This window comes from Balaenoptera physalus (assembly GCF_965194825.1).
Source record: "Balaenoptera physalus genome assembly, chromosome: 15".
Taxonomy (NCBI): Eukaryota; Metazoa; Chordata; class Mammalia; order Artiodactyla; family Balaenopteridae; genus Balaenoptera; species Balaenoptera physalus.
This window is the reverse complement of record NC_138894.1, coordinates 28,601,226-28,617,963: the sequence shown is the minus strand read 5'-3', so window position 1 is coordinate 28,617,963 and position 16,738 is coordinate 28,601,226. Positions and strand designations below refer to the sequence as shown.

At 38.9% G+C, this 16,738-nt stretch overlaps 1 pseudogene across 1 annotated transcript; it reads left to right on the top strand.

Moving 5' to 3' along the window:
- Positions 1-1,795: 1,795 nt before the first annotated feature.
- On the top strand, positions 1,796-16,304 carry LOC309644408 (palmitoyltransferase ZDHHC4 pseudogene; annotated as a pseudogene). Its single transcript has one exon. The product of its transcript is annotated as a palmitoyltransferase ZDHHC4 pseudogene (transcript).
- The last annotated feature ends 434 nt before the right edge of the window (positions 16,305-16,738 follow it).

Sequence of the window (16,738 nt, the reverse complement as noted above, 5' to 3'; positions counted from 1 at the left end):
GAATGTCCTTGACAATTTCATGTCTTTCACCTTTGCCCATATCTTTGAACCATATCTTTGCCAGTATAAAATCTCTTGTTTAGTTACTTTGGACAATAACAATTGGCTTTTGGATTATGAGGTGCTATGGCCCCTTTTGTTTCTTCATGTAATGATATTTTATAGAGGACCATATTTGCTGGGCACTGCCCTACTTTATGGGGACAGAGTTCTGTCTTAAAAAAATCATCATTTCTTTTAGGGTGCTTCGAGATATCTGAGATTATCTATGTGTAAATAAATAAATTTAATTAAATGGGTATGTGCTGTAATAAAGATGTTTACTGATGCCATAAGAATCGTATCTTTCTCCCTGGTGGGACTTCTCTACCTTTCCCATCCTAAGAACTTGTCATTATTATGCGTTAGAACTGTATTTAAAGTTTCTCAATAAAGCTAACCAGAATTACTTCTAAGGATGTAGGGATTTTTAAAAGCTAGAGGACTATGTTTTCAGCTAAATAATCTTTAACTTCTTTTGGGGGTTAGGGGCGGTTAGAGAATATTTATAAGTAATAAATATTTACTAACTTAATTTTTTTTTTTTTTGGCTATGTTTGGTCTTCATTGCTGTGTGTGTGCTTTATCTTGTTGTGGCAAGCGGGGGCTACTCTTCATTGTGGTGTGCGGGCTTCTCATTGTGTTGGCTTCTCTTGTTGCAGAGCTCGGGCTCTAAGCGCACAGGCTTCAGTTGTTGCAGCATGTGGACTCAGTAGTTGTGGCACTCAGGCTCAGTAGTTGTGGTGCACATGCTTAGTTGCTCTGCCACATGTGGGATCTTCCTGGACCAGGGATCAAACCCGTGTCCCCTGCATTGGCAGGTGGATTCTTAACCACTGCACCACCAAGGAAGTTCTTTACTTACTTATTTTTTTAAAAAATAAGAGTCCTTTAAAGATATAATAAAATGCTTTGGTTCTGTGAGCCAGGTTCTAGACCCTATTTCTGTTCTGTAACTAATACAGTATGTGAAAACTGCTTAGTTTTTTCCCCCTTCCTTTGATTTAAATTGTCCCATACTCTAAAATGTCTTACATTAACAACTGCAGAACATTAAAAATATTTTTAAATGTTTAAAAACTGAAAAGTGGTAGAAGCAAAATATTAACCCCATCTCACTTTGATGCCCAAAACTCGGCCTCTGTGCACTGGTGCTGAATCAAATCTCAGAGACAGATTTTTGGGTGAAGTAGAAAGTATAAATTTATTGCTTTGCCAAGCAAAGGGGGACACAGTGGGCTCATGCCCTCAACACTGTGTGTCCCAACCTGGGGGGATTTGGTGAGAACTTTTATCACAATGATTCAAGGGCAGAGTTGCTGATAAGGATCAGGGTGTGTGCCGGGCCTTCACTCTTTTTTTTTTTTTTTTTTTTTTAATTTTTTAAGAGTAGTTATTTGTTATTTCATTTTTTTTTAAAGCTTGATGGTATTCACATTGCTTAATTTGTGTCATGCTTTATTTATTTATTTTATTTCTTTATTTATGGCTGTGTTGGGTCTTCGTTTCTGTGCTAGGGCTTTCTCTAGCTGTGGCAAGCGGGGGCCACTCTTCATCGCGGTGCGCAGGCCTCTCGCTGTCGCGGCCTCTCTTGTCGCTGAGCACAGGCTCCAGACGCGCATGCTCAGTAATTGTGGCTCACGGGCCCAGCCACTCCACGGCATGTGGGATCTTCCCAGACCAGGGCTCGAACCCGTGTCCCCTGCATTGGCAGGCAGATTCTCAACCACTGCGCCACCAGGGAAGCCCCCCTTCACTCTTTTAATCTGGCCTCAGGTGGCCTCTCATTCTCCTCCAGCTTGGCTGATATGGACATTATGTCAGGTGACACAGAGAATGTGACAACTAGCGGTTCTGCTTCCTTGGTCACATTGGCACAGTTGATTTGGAGAAGTAGGCCATGCCCATGCAGTATTGTCAGTGGAACTGACAACCTCAGCAGTGGACCAGGGAAGAGGGCAATGACTCTAGTAGCTTGAGGTTGTAGTTGAGGTAAACATAATATTGGCTGAGACTGCATACATCCATGTCAAAACCAGAGCGATCCCAAGCCGTCCCTCCACATAGTCCTGGCCAACACTGAGACTGAGTATACAACAGAAGAGATGTAAAAAGAGCCCAGGGAAAAGAAAACTCTGGAAAAGAGTCGAAGACAGCTTGAACTTTGAATGTGGTTCCCTCCCCACACAAAGATCCATCAACAGAGAACAGAAACCTTAGTGGTTTAAGTTGTTGGAGTGCAGCCTCTGTGCAGTCACTAGAGGACCACCAAGCTGTACAGAAAGAAGGGTGAGCTTTAGCAAGTGAGGCTTTAAAAATAAAAACAGCAGTAATAGTATAAAAAAGGAGCAGAGATATAAGCAGCCATCAGGGAGACTAATTTAATAAATTTAACAGAGGCAAGTTACTGAACAAAGCAACAAAAACAAATGTCAGGGGAAAAAATCATGACCCCGAGTTGTTACAATGTTATAAAATGTCTAGTTTCCAATAAAAAAATTATGAGATATACAAGGAAATAGGAAAGTATAATCCATATTTGAGGGGACAAAAAGCAGTTAATAGAAACTGTCTCTGAATATCTGAGATGCATTCTTAGCCCTCCTCTTCTTTTTCCAGTTGCCCCCTGCAAACTCAGGTTTTCTTGCTAACTGGCTTCAGTCAGGTTCCACTAGGAGTATGCACCTGTAGGAGGTAGTGGAACAGAAGAGGAGATGCTTCCATTCTCCTCTGCTTTAGGCTGCGTCTCTGTCTACCTCTCCTACTAGGCTCTAGTCTCCGTGGGAAGCCCTAACTGATACTGTCATCTTTCTCTTTGTCCGTTTAGCCATGCAGATGATAGTAGCTGCTGCTGTTGCTTATCTCTGGGTTTCCCTACCATCCCAAATGCATATGTCTAAGCAGCCAGAAGAAGCATTATTGTTTCAAGCTAGAGTATCTTCTCTAAAAATTAATTTTTCTTTAAAAAATAATTAAGAGTTTCAAAATATAAAGGACTTTTCAGCTGATTCTCTTTGAGGGAAAAAAGTCGTATATTTGTGCATGTATTGCATATATACAAAGCACCCAGTGGATCCTCCAAGAAAACTTATTTCCCAATAATTTCCCCCCCCAAATGATGTCTTAGATCTGAGCACACGTGTGCAAAAATGTCATTTTATCACCTGCACTCAATTTCCTTCCATTAGGCAAAGTGAGAATGAAAATTAGATGGCAAAAGAGGGCACGGTTGTCTCATGATCTGCCCAGACCAGGGCAGCAGCTCTGTTGCTATTACCACACAGGAGAATAGGAGAGGCAAGTAGCTGGCCATTCTGATTGCATGCAGTGAAAAGGAAAAAGAGAGTTATTCCTACAGTAATGATGTTAATGCCTTGGAAGTGCTACCCCCTGGCCTAGTCAAATGCTTTCAAACCCCACTGTCCAGAAGTGGATGTCCCCCCATTGGGGTTGAGTGAAAGGAGGGAATAGCCATTTTCTTGAATAATCCATAGTAGGGGAAGTGAAGAGAGGAGTGGGGAAAGATCAATAGAAAATTTTTTGAGAGAAGCAGCCTATGTGAGGCATTTCATAGTTTTGGCACTGTGTAATGAGGGTCCTTTGTCACATTACCTGGTCTGTAGCCTTAGCTGGTTAATGTCACTGACCCTCATTTGAGATAGAAAAATATTGAGTGAATCCTTACCGAATGTCAGACATTGGGTGAAGGTAAGTCGCGCCTTCTATTGACTGATTCTTTTTTTAATGTAGACAGTGATTCCAAAGACTTCAAGCTACTGAAGTTCTCATGTTATTCATCCCAGGAGGATATGAAGAAGCAGAGAGAAGAATAAGGAAGCAGCCACACAAGCCAGCAGGATATCCCTGCTTCTCTATTGATGTCCCTACACAGGGATATAGCTACAACCTTGGGAACAATAGTATTCCCTGTGAAGTATTTGGGGTTAAGTAGAGAAAGAACAAAAAACAGGAGAAATGTTGGCCTCTATGGGGAAGTCTTGGAAGGGATATTTGAGCCCACCTCCCTCTTTACACCACTCTGAGGATAAGTCCTAAATTAAAGGTTTAATTCAGAGGCCTTTGCAATCATAATTCTAGTGAGAGGAGCTTTTAAAGACGTTAAAAAGTCAACTGTTGTAAACATCTGTTTATTTTTTTTCTTGTAGTCTACACTTAATTTTTTCACAGTATAGAATGCTAGTTTTCTTTCAATATTTAAGATATGTTGAAGAAAATTCAATTAACTATCAAGTTAAGAAGAAAAAAGGGAATTTTATTCAAGCCAAACAGAGGATTATAACCTGGGAAACAGATTTTCAGAAAGCTCTGAAAACTGTTCCACCTGTTAGAAGTCAAATGTATAGTCATATACATTTTTGAGACAAAGGATCATACATCAAAATGGCATACTGACATTTTACATAAAGTTCACCAAGGATACATAGTCCAGGTAAACAGGTACAAAGAGAACAGCAAGTCACCGTTACCCACTATGGAGCTGGGAAGGAACACTGTTCTTTTAAGGAGTTACATTGTTAACATCAGAAGAAATTTAAAAAATTGATCTTTACAGTTGAGCAGGCACTCCCATCTTTGAGGAGTCCTGGTTAGGGAGGGAGAAGACCCAAACAACATGGAGAGAGAATTTTATGTTTAATTTTTTCTTGTCTTGCCTTAAAATATAAATTTTATTTCATCAGATATTATTTTATTATTTTCTATGCCTCAGAAGCTAGGCAATGCATTCAAATGGATTTTTTTAAAATTTTATATGGTTCTTCTTGTTTTCTTGGCAGAAGCATCACAGCTTATAAGCCAAAGGCTTTACTCATAGTTATTGGAAATTTATATTGTTCAATAACTAATATTATGGGTTCTCTACCTCAGGACTAGTTTTAAAATTTTATAAGCTATGATTATTTATTTATCCACACAAACTTTAGAGTCTCAGTGCCATGTGCCATCCCCACCCCATATTACTAATTTCACTAAATGTATGAATTTACTTGAAGATGACCTTTATAGTATTGAGTATTATTTATCCAGAAACAGATCTTTCTTATAAATTGCCTGGTTTTTTGGGTTTTTTTGTTGTTTGTTTTGCTTATTACTTTCAGAACAATTGTCTAGGAAAATGTAAATTCCTAAATTTGACTTAAGAAAACCAAAAACATAAATGTAAGAACTAAAACTATAAAACTCAGAAGAAAACATAGGAGTAAATTGCTGTGGCATGCAAAACATCAAATAAAACAGCAAATTAAATTTTTTAAAACTCCAAGGGTCAAATGAGGAAAAAACATATAATCATCTCACTAGAAAAAAATTACTTGAAATGTTCAAGAGAAAATGATAGGCAAGAATTTGGAGACAGCAAGTGGAAACTGTTGTCAAACAGTTAGGTTGTTCAAGGAAAAACAGATGGTCTAATAGTTGAAAGATGATACAGAATCAAGGACAAATGTGTGTGTGCGTGTGTGTGTGTGTGTGATATTTCTGAATGATGGGATGCCCTGAACACGTTCATAGGTTTTTTGGAAGGAGCCAGTAGATAGACAAAGGTTAAATATACAAGAGAGAAGAGGAGCTATTGAAGAAGTAAGATTCTAAAGAAATGGAAGGGAATAGTATCAAGAATGGAGCCAAAAAGAGGAGATGAGTTCACATCGTAAGAAGAAATTAAGAATGAGTGATTTCAGAATAGTAAATCAAGAAGTTCAAGATTGTTCACATATATTTTCCCTGTTGACATACGATACGAAATCAGATGTTAAAGAGATCAAATAAGAAGCTGAAGAGTTTAGAGGTTGAATTTAGCCACTAGGAATTCAATGGTGACCTTTGAGATGAACTGCCATAGAGTGATGGTGGCCCAAAATTCAGTGAGTGAAGGAATGTGGAAACAAGTACAGATTTTTCTTTCAAAGATCAAGACAAAAAGAATAGAGAAATAGATTGGCAGCTACATTTCGAAAGAAAACCCTTCAATTTTAAAACAATTTTACAGTATTCAAGAATCACCATAGCTAATGGGGAGAATATGTCATTAGATGACTTGAAGCAGTTTGTTGTCTTGTTTATTAAGGAGACATCAGGCTCTACATTGTAAATACACAATGAACTACAAATTACCTACCTTATCCAAAGGAAAGAAAAATTGACATCAAAACACCAGGAAGTACAAAAATGTAAAAGCTGTTTCTGAGATTTCCATTCAAATCAATATTTTTTTCTAAAAAAAAAAGTACTCATAATTACCACTTCCATTTAGCTCTGTTATAAAAATCATAAAATGGGCTTGTCTGAATAAACAAACATTGGTGGCGGGGGAAATTCAAAGAAAATAAAACAGGCTCTTGAAAGTTATGTCTAGATGTCTCAATTTAGCAAAGCATATGGCTACTGGCCTGTTTCAACTTAGCACTTAAAAGTCCATGAGGACACAGGGGGAAAAGACAAAATTTTATCAACTAGGATTGAAAATCAATATATCGCAAAGATCATAGAGAAGTAGAATCTGATGAGGCAACCTATGCAAGATTTGTTACCAGAAATAGAATAAACCTGCTGACAACATTAAAAATGTGGGGTGTGGGAAGAAGGGAATGTGGCCTCTCTTTCCCATTGTACCTTGATTGCAATGGTCCAGGTGAGTATCAAAAAAAATCCAAGCTGTTGGGGATGATTTTTGAGTCACCTGTAATGTTGTGTTCTCCTTCACAATTACAACTCCACCTATCCTTAAACAGTATCTTTCCATTTACAGTCCAGAATTTCCTGAAAAACAACAGGCTAAATGTATGACAAGAGCTAATTATGGTGCAGAAATCCTGAAAGATAGGTACATAAAAGCCAACTGATATGTTATGGAAACACCAAACAGTATAGAGTTACAAGACTATACCCTAATCCCACAGAGACACACTAGGTGAATTAATGCAAGAAGCTTAAAATGCTCTCCAACTGGAGCTGTTAAAAGGGGTTACTTCTATCATGCAAACTGAGATGAGGGGCAACTACATCAGAATGCCAGGATTCTGAAATCTCCTTGCTTCATTATACAGTGCTATAGGAAGAAGTGCCTTGGAAGACCTGAAGCTTACAAAGAAAGGCTTGTTGTGCTGTGATACGCACAGCACAACAAGGGTTGCATAAAGAGGAATTGTGGGGAAAGGGTGGACAGAGACCTTAAGATGGTACTTCTGCCTGTGCAAGAAGAAGCTGTCTGGGGTAAAGTGGATGGGAACCTTGAATGGAAAACTCCAGATCTGAAATTGAAAATGTATGCATAAGACTTAATTTGTGTCCTCAGTTGGTATGTGTGGTCCCTACCATATCTAGAGACCTTGGCCAATTGTTGTAGAGGTCTCAGTAATATTAATAGGATATACAGATGGTATTGTTTATCTTGGAAAACAAAGCAGCTTAGCAGACTAGGCAGTGAGTCCAGTCAAGGCTATGACCGAGTTGTGCCCACCGGCTCAGGAGCAGTCCACTCATGCAAGCAGGTGGAGGGAGGTGCTCCCTATCTTCCTTGAGTCAATGTAGGTGTGAGTGCTGCCAGGTGAAGCCATCTGTCTCTTCCACTGCAGATAGCAACTTCTTAGTCAGCCATTTGTATCATAGGTACAAATGAAACAGGATGATTGCAGCCCTAGCTCTTTTTCTAATTTAAGATTATATTTTAACTACAAATATGTGGTATGCTAAATACTAAAAGTTAGTAAGCACAGAGACACAAAAAGGTTGTGTCTCTGGGAAGCCCCACCCATCTTTCTATTTGCCACACCAATGCTTGCCTTTACACCTCCTATCATATTTGCTTCCCAGTATTGTTCCTCTATGGTGCTAAAAGGACTCATAGCGAAGAACTCCCTTTGTATTCCACAATATGCTTTCACCTCTAGTTTTAATCTTTCCAAATTAATGGGCCTCTGATAATCTGCTCTAATTTCTTAAGTAAGAAATTCAAGGAAGGATCCTTGCTATCTTTCATTAACCTCAGTTGTCTATACTATAGATGGAAGAAATTCTTTTACTAGTTAGTAATACACTACCATGCAAAGGAATGTGGTCTGTATCATGTCAGCCAGGGAAAGTAGATAAGTGAAGCAGTCTGTGTATTAGTCAATAAGGGAGAGTGGAGAAAGTGGCAAATTGAAGACTTCTTTCTAAAGGGAGTACAGGATACTCAGCTCTGAGTGTCACAAAAATAAATGCATGCCAGTGTTGCCCTATCACATATCCTTATGAATATATCATGGTTTATTGAAACACCCCTGTGGAAATTAAGGTTGTTCCAAATTCTACACCATTATAAATAATGCCATGATGACCATCCTTGTGCATAAACCATTTTCTATAACTCTAATATTTCTCTAGTGTACATATCTCAATATAGAATTAACAAACCAAACAGTACTGAGATGTCTTTAAAATTCATAAGCAGAATGTGCAAGTGGACCACACAGTTTAGGAACACGGTGTCCAGTATATGAATCACTCAAAGCACACTTTCTTCTCTAAGCATGCCTTTGAAGAAAAATGACATTCCTTGAGCAAAAATTTTTAAAAATCGGCTGTTACTCAACCAAAAATTAAATGGATAAAATTTCTGAGTTTTAATTTTTGTATCCAATAAATATTTCTTAATCTTAGGAACCTGCCTCTGCTTGCTAATAATCAGTCCTAGTAAGTATCAAATTAATTAAGAAACTGGAATTCATGGTAGAGATAAGAAATGTATTTCCATTAAATAAGTAAATACACACACATAAACACACACATTTTTGGCTCATAACCTGAAATTTATTAAGTCTAAGGTATTCTAAAAAGAGCATCATGACTTCCAGGTGATCCTGACTTTGGAACAAATTAGAAATTACACATATAAATATTCTGATTTGGCATCCATTTCCATGACTTCATGGTACACACATCCACGCAGGGCTACTCACCAGGAAGAAGCCAATACAATAAACAGACCATTGGGAAGATCGACACAAGGTAAAGAGTTTACTGCAGTGGCTGATAATGGGGCAATCAAATGTCAATGTTGCCATCATGTGATCAGCAGCAAATGCTGCAAGTGAGTGATAGTAAATGGCATTTTTAGTATGTATTTGGTCTCGAATGCAATTTTGTAAGTTATAAGCATAATTACTCATTTAAAAGTGAGCTAGAATTATGCATTACATATAGGAAAAGTAGTTGTTTTTGAAACTTTTTTCCATATATATGATGTATATTCACATTATGTGAATATACATACACACCAAAACACACATACGTATATAATGACAAGATAAAACATTTTTCCCTTAATGTTTCAAAGCAACAAATGTAGAAGATATGCATTATAAGTCATGCATTACAAATGCATTATAAATCGAAACTCTCCAAGGAGACACCAAGATAGAATTAGACTTGTAGGAGATTTATCGGTGAAAACAATGTCAAGGAGCAAGAAGGAGGGAGCAGAATGCAGAAAGAGAATTCAGACTGTGATCTGACACCCCAAAAAGAGAGAGAGCAGGAAGGTGGATTGAATAGAAAGAGCTTCAGATTATAGTACAGCTTCGAGATAGTCTTGCCTAGGCTTATGGGGATGCCAGATAAAATTTTGTAGTTTAGAGCACTCCTGTGTTGGGCAAGATTCGTCCAGCAAAAATTATCCCTGCACACTTGTTGAACATAACCTTGACATAAAAGCAATGCCTAGATTCTGAAATTCAGCTTTCAAAGCTCTCCACCAACTATGCTTCTTGCAGCAGGTTCTCCTGAAGGGAGATCCTTAGCTCTCATGTGGAGGTCAAATGTCTCCTCCATATGTTAGATCCATTCTGTGGCATTTATATGTATTACATATAGGAGTCTGTGTTCTGAAGAGAGACTCCTTGGGTTCAAATCCCAACTCCAAGGCTAAGACTCAAGTGAGACATGCCAGGCCACTATAAGGCAAAAAGTTCAAGGAGGGCCTTATTCCTGAGAGTGAGTGCTTCCTTAAATATTATGCCCTGGGACCTCACCCTAGTCCAAGCCTTGCCCAGGAGATAATTTCGTAGCTATGTGACCTTAAACCAGTTTCTTACTTTCTGTTTCCTCATCCTGAGAATAATGCATTCTACTCACAGGACTGTCATGAATATTATATGAGTTAATGAGCATAGCTGGCAGTTGGCCAATTCCAGTGCCAGATCCAGCCTCCTAGAGGAACCATGCTTCTGCAGCTTTGGGTGTCACCTGTTGTGCCAGGAGCACACCGCTGCACAAGAGGAGATGCCATTTGAATTCTCTGTGAATGTTCAGAGGAGGAATGCCAGAGCTACTGGCTAAAATCTATCCAAACAAAAGAAATATCCCCAGGATAGACTTTCTGGTTCTCTTCTTGTTCTACCTGGTTTGGTGCTGATTGGTATTGTTACAATCTGCATCTGCTGGAAAACCCATTGCTTGAAAGGCCTGGTCAGAAGAGGAGCACAGATATTTTTGTATATAGTTCCAGAGTGCCTTCATAGAGCCATGCTAAGATTGCTTCATTACCTCTTCCATACATGAAACCACACCTTCAGTATCCTGCATTTCATATTGCAAGGAATGGTTTATACTGAATACACCTGGGAAATATTTGTCCTCTGTCAAGAGCTGGAGTTCTTGTATTACCTTTTTCTGCCTTATCTGCTGCTGATTATAAACCTGGTTTTTTTCACCCTAAGTTGTGTAACCAACCCTGGTACCATAACAAAAGCAAACATGTTACTGTTTCTTCAAGTTTATGAACTTGATGAAGTGATGTTCCCAAAGAATGTGAGGTGCTCTACTTGTGATTTAAGGAAACCAGTATGATCCAAGCTCTACAATGTGTGTAATCGTTGTATGCACTGGTTTGACCATCACTATGTGTGGGTGAACAACTGCATAGGGCCTGGAACACCAGGTACTTCCTCTTCTACCTCTTGACATTGATGGCCTCGTCAAGAGGTGTGTTTTCCGTGTTTCTGGTCCAGTTGGTAGTGGTGTCGGACTTGTACCTGAAGACTTACATCAATGACCTTGGGCATTTGCAGGTTGTTGACTTTGTCTTTCTTATTCAGTACCTGTTCCTGAGCTTCATGAGGATTGTCTTCCTGTTGGGCTTTGTTGTGGTGCTGAGCTTACTCCTGTGGAGTTCCCCGTGCTTTTGTCTCTACCTGGCTACCACCAACCAGAACACTAATGAGTGGTACAGAGGTCACCAAGCCTGGTGCCAGCACTGCCCCCACATGGCCTAGTCCTCATCAGCAGAGCCCTAGGTTTACCAGAACATTCACTCACATGGGCTTTGGAGCAAACTTTGAAAACTCTTTCTACCTGCTACTGCACATTATGAGAGAAAGAAGAAGTAAGAATGGGAAGAGTGTTACTGCCTTTTAAATATAGCATACTTTTATTTACACATATGGATAAAAAAATGAGTTAGTGAATAAGAACATTTTGGACAACGCTTGCAGTAATGTGTTGACTGCTCATATTATCCCCAGTATTACATTTACATTTAAAATTCAGATTTTCAGGCTCCATCCCCTTACCCAAACAATTTTGATTCAGCAGTTTTAGGGTGGGGTGGAAGAGTATCTTTGTAATATACTCACTTACTTATTCTCATGTGCACCCAGGTCTGAGAACCACTGACCAACTCCTTTCTCAGCCATTTGCTTCTCATTTATCTCAATATTGTTCCAAGTACCAGAACTTGAGCAATGAAATCAAACTGTGTCAGGTGTGCTTTCAGCCCAAAGAAATCTGTGGCGGAAGAACTCAAGAGATGCAGGGTCCAGTCTCATTGACCCTGACCTTGACCAGGTTAAAGTCACTTCATATTTAGCCATTAGAAGTAGAGGACTTAAATATATGTATAACTGAGTCTCTTTGCTGTACAGTAGAAATTAAACACAACATTGTAAATCAACTATACTTCAATAAAATTAAAATAAAGAAAAAGAAACAGAAGACCTGAGGTGCTTTTCCAATGGGCACAACCAAGTTCTGCATTACTGTAGTCCCATTTGAACTGAATGAACTTTTCTTCCTTTTTATTTCTTACCCTCCCATCTGACTCTCTGAAACCACCTTGCTTCCTACAACCTCCTCAAGAATGGTGCTCTGGATCTCAGCAAGGAGCAGTTTTGTGAGCAGCACCTTCCTTTCACACATAGAATTGCTATGTGAATTGGTTGTGAATGCCTCCAAGCCTACAGACATCAGGCCCGAAATAGTGCTCTCACCCACAAGCTTTGAAGTCTGTCATCCTCGAGACACAACCATGAAAAGTGCACAGGTGCAATTTCAATTGGAGCTTATGGGGGACAATAGCTTTTGATTGAGATGCAATTCCATCCATGTCAGAAATCAGCTGCAGCATAATCAACAAATTTGTATTAAACGACAGTACCACTTCACAGTGAGTTACCTTATGTTCTGAAGGGAAAACACAAGCTTGAGAAATGGAAATGTTTTGTCTGACTCTCAAACAGGGGCTTAACTCAGAATAAAAGCCACAGGTCCAAACACAGCCTGAGGAAGAAGTCGCTGGGACAGGGAACACACCTCAACCTGGCTATCAATCCAAGCTGTCAGCCTTCATTCATTACATGTCATGACATGTTCAGCATATATGGCCTTGCCAATCACCCTTGTGGGGCGGTTTTGGTCGTGGCAGGCAATGGTGGGTTGATTAATCATTAGTCCATCCTGATGTCTTACTTAAGATGAAAGAGTAGGAGATTTTAGGTAAGATGTTCCTGAAGAACCAAATGATAAGATATAGTTTATTTCTATAAACATCTATGTGTTATTGACCTGGATCAGAAGAAAAACACGTTTGTGGGTGGGTTGCTGGTTTCTCAAGGCTTGGTGATTAAGCAGCTGTGATAAGTTGTTATAAGGCTGTTGACTGGAAATGATTTGACTTAATGGCATGTGCATGATCATTAATAATATGTCCTATTTAGCCATTCAAGTTACTTCATGAATATTCGTGGGGTCTAGGATCTTATGTGGATAAATCTTATATATTATGTAATATCAGTAGTTTAGTGACATACTTATATGCATGTGGTAGATAATTAATGTATGATTATACATATTATGTATTATGTATGATAAAGCATACTAATATATGTGGTAGGTCACAGGATGCACTAGGTACCTAGTGTTAGAACAATTCAAGATAATTTTTAACACTGACATCGTACATGATAATAATACTTCACTGTTTGTATACAAGTTTTCAAGAAATGTTTAAATAGAATTTCAGTTTGGGGAGCTGGAGCTTCTTCCTTGAATCCTAGGGAGAAATGTTATTCTCCTTTTCTAGTTTAAAAAGCCAGAATAATAATATATTACAAAGACTCTTCATTTTAGGAGATTGTTTTCAACAACACTTAATGGTATAAGTACAAAAAATAGGAGAAAATATAAAAGAGATGCTAATTGCCCAATGATGATAAGTGGGTATTCAAAAGATTGTCCTCCAGTTCATGTTAGTGTTAGTAGATCTGTTACTAGTAATCACAATAAGCATTGACTAAGGGCCAGAATATTTGATATATGATGTATTGGGATAATTGCTAGAATTAGAATTGCGAAGATTAGCTCTAATATACCACCTAATATGTTGAGGGTGGATTGTTGGAATGTGTAGGTGAATAGGAAAAACCTTTCTGGCTTGTTGTGCAGTGGAGTGCTGAGTTGGGTAGCTGGAGTATAACTGTCAAGGTCTCCTAAAAATCAGGTGAGAATAGTACTAGAATTAGGAATAAGAGCCCCAAGATGTCCTTGATTGTGTAATATGTGTGGAAAAGGTTTTTGTCCATGTCAGATGAGATTCCTGATGGGTTATTAGAGCCCATTTCATAAAGAAATAAGCAGGCCAACAATCAGTAGCGTTAAAATAATTAATGAGAGAATAAAGTGAAAGGCAAAAACATCAGGTGAGAGTGGCTTTATCAACTGAAAATCACCTTCAGATTCATTTGACCAGGCTAGGGTCAATATAAGGAATGGCTGAAAGGAGATTTGTAAATGTCTGCTGTGCCCCACAAGTATATGCCTCATGGTAGGCTGTAACCCATGAATGCTGTGGCTACTACTGTTTAATAGAGGAATGATTCCAGTATTTCATATTTCTAGAAAGGCATGAGATTCAAAATATAGGCCTTGTCCTATATGAATGAATAAGCAAATGAAAAATATGAAGGCTCCATTTACATGTACCAAATAATTCATCCATAGTTTACATCTCAGTAGAGATTCACAGAGAAAAAGACAGCTGTTGTATCTGATGTGCAGTGTATAGCTAGGAAGAGGCCTGTAAAGATTTGTGAAATTAAACATATTTCTAATAGGGAGCCAAAGTTTCATTATGATGAGATATTTGAGGGGGCTGGTTTGCCAGTTGCAGCTAAGTCCAGTTACTGGAAGATTAATAAGGTTGAGGTTAAATATGAAAATTTGTTGGAAATGTCATTCATTTAGGTTAGATAGGAATTATGTTATTGTCCCTGATGCAATTATATGAGATTGCTTGGAATGTGGCAGTGTTTGCAGCTGTTTGGTCATACCATCATTCGATTGATAGAAAAAATATAATTCCTATTCCTCATCCAATGAAAAGTGGGAAAAAAAGTTGGAAAAGGCTGTTGGCAGTGACTAAAAATAGTATGGTAATCAGATATTTGAAAAATTAATTAATATTAGGGCCTGAGTGTATATGTCACATTGAAAAAGCTATAATTGACTATGCAACAAAAAGTGCTACAGGTATAAATATACAGAGAAATAATCTAGTTTAAAGCTAAATGATAGTTTTAAGGTTTGGATACTCATTTATTGTCAGTTTAAGTTTTTCATGCCCTGAGTAAATAAATATTTTTGTAGAAATAAGACTAGTGATGAAGGCTGATGAAGGCTTTAAATGGTGTTTTTTAAATAGTATGGGTACAAATCATTTATGTAGATGTTAGAAGTGGTTTAGATTGGTAAAATTGATATGAATGCTGTTATTAATAGATAAGAGGCAAATAGATTTATTACTTTTATTTGAAGTTGCACCAATTTTTTGGCTCCTAAGACCAATAGATTACTTCTATCTTTTAAAAGTTTGAAAAAAAAATCTTATTTTGGAGACATGAATTAGGAGTTCTTGCATAATTTTTTGGTAAATAAGAAGCTTTGAGGTGACATTTGGTCAGTGACTGGAGCAAATCTTGCAGATATCTGGAAAGTGTTGCAACAAGGGAGCAACTAGTGCAAAGGCCCTGAAATAGGACCATGTTTGGCTCCTGGAAGCATAACAAGGAGGCCAGGGTGGCTGGAGCTTGGTAAGCAGGTGGAAGAGTGTGGGAGAGATGGTCAGAGAGAGTGGGCAGAGGTCAGGTCCACCTTTCTAGGCCATTGGAGGACTTTGATTTTTACTCCAAGTGAGATGGGAAGATTTGAGGGTTTTGAGGAGAGGAGTGATCATTCTGCTGCTGTGTTGAGTAAACTGAAAGGATCCAAGGGAAGCCAGGGAGAGCAGATCTTGCAACAGATCCAGCTGGGAGGTGCTGGCCACTGAGATCAGAGTTGTACCAGTGGAGGTTTTGAGAAGTAGTTCAGTGATGGATATTATCCTGCAGGATGCAGGTGAAATCAGGTGTTCAGTTTTGGGCATGTGAAGTTGATCAGAAATCCAAGTGAAGATGTCCTGTAGGCATGTTGACAGGTGTGAGTATGATAGGAGCCCAGGGCCTGTCTGGGTTGTAGATGTATTAGGATACATCAGTGAAGAGACAATATTTAAACCCATGAAAATAGGTGGAATCATCTGGAAAGTGAGTGTAAACAAGGAAGCATCTGAGGTCAGAGACCTGTAGCACTCCAACACTTGCCAGTTAGAGGATGTCAAGGAACCAGCAAAGAAGGCTGAGAAGGCGTGACCCACGGGGAGGTGAGTGGAGAGAGATGCAGATCAGGAAGCTGGGAAATAAAGAGGAAGGTGAGATTCCCTCTGTCATGTGGTGCCACTAGGTCAAACGTTTGTATATATATACTTATGTACAATATGTATATATATGTATGTACAGTGTTCGCCTTCTTGACATTACTTCATGAGGGCATTTTCCCATATAAATGATCGTTTAACACTGTTAACAAGAAATGTATATTTGACTTTGCCTGTGCCCGCCCCGAGCCAGCGATCCTCCATGCTCCCTGTATCCAGTGAGACGCGCTACACACTGATGGAGCGGACATGAGCAGAACAATGGTGGCCAGGCTCCGACTGGGGATGCTGCGTCTGGTGCTGCTCTTACCTACACAGATTTATTCAAATCAAACAACTGTTGTAACACCTTCAAGTAACTCCTCCCAGAATATCTCAGCTGCCCCCAATCCAGCCAATGCCACCATCATGTCAAGTGATGATGCTACGCAGTCAACAGCCAGTCTCTTCATGATCTCAGTCTCCCTTCTACATCTCTGCTGTTAAGAGACTCAGGCCAAGAAGCATCTATACATCCCCATCTTCTAAACCCAGTTCAAAAGGCATCTAGACATCCAGTGTGACAAGGAAAAAAACAACAACCAGGGCTTCATTAAATGAATCTGCTGATTCCACACCTTATTTTATTGACAGAAATTGTAGAGGATCCCACATTTAATTGGTTTGAAGAGCATGGGA